The sequence below is a fragment of the Penaeus monodon genome, chromosome 15 (assembly GCF_015228065.2).
Source record: "Penaeus monodon isolate SGIC_2016 chromosome 15, NSTDA_Pmon_1, whole genome shotgun sequence".
In the NCBI taxonomy this organism is placed as follows: domain Eukaryota; kingdom Metazoa; phylum Arthropoda; class Malacostraca; order Decapoda; family Penaeidae; genus Penaeus; species Penaeus monodon.
Genome location: NC_051400.1, coordinates 8,650,439 through 8,650,803, shown reverse-complemented (window position 1 = coordinate 8,650,803; position 365 = coordinate 8,650,439). Strand labels below are relative to the sequence as shown.

The window sequence follows — 365 nt, the reverse complement described above, 5'->3', positions numbered from 1 at the left end:
CGGGGTTCCGGGATGGCCGCTGAAAAGTTCTTTGTATTGTGCCCTGCTCGCTTGAGGTACGGCCTGCATGCATGTGCGTATTTTTGTTTGTGTGCGTGTGTGAGAGAGGGAGAGGGAGGGAGGTAGAGGGGTTGAGGGAGGGTAGGAAAGGAGGAGGGATGGAGGGAGGGGGAGAAAGAGGGAGAATGGGAGAGAGGGAGGAGGAGAGGCGGCGTGTGTCTAAGAACCCTGCATATACGATCATACACACACATACGCGTGTGGCGTATGCATCTTCATGTTGGTGCGTGTGTTAGTTCGTGCGTTCCCCTATAGATTGGCGGGTGGCTCTTGTATGGAGGAAGGTGAGGTTAGCAGAGGTCACG

General features: G+C 55.3%; 1 protein-coding gene across 1 annotated transcript in view; it reads left to right on the top strand.

Annotated features, from left to right (window-relative positions):
• Positions 1–365, top strand: part of LOC119581735 (RNA-binding protein fusilli-like) — a gene marked incomplete in the record, with an annotated part of 165,619 nt that overhangs the window by 113,938 nt on the left and 51,316 nt on the right.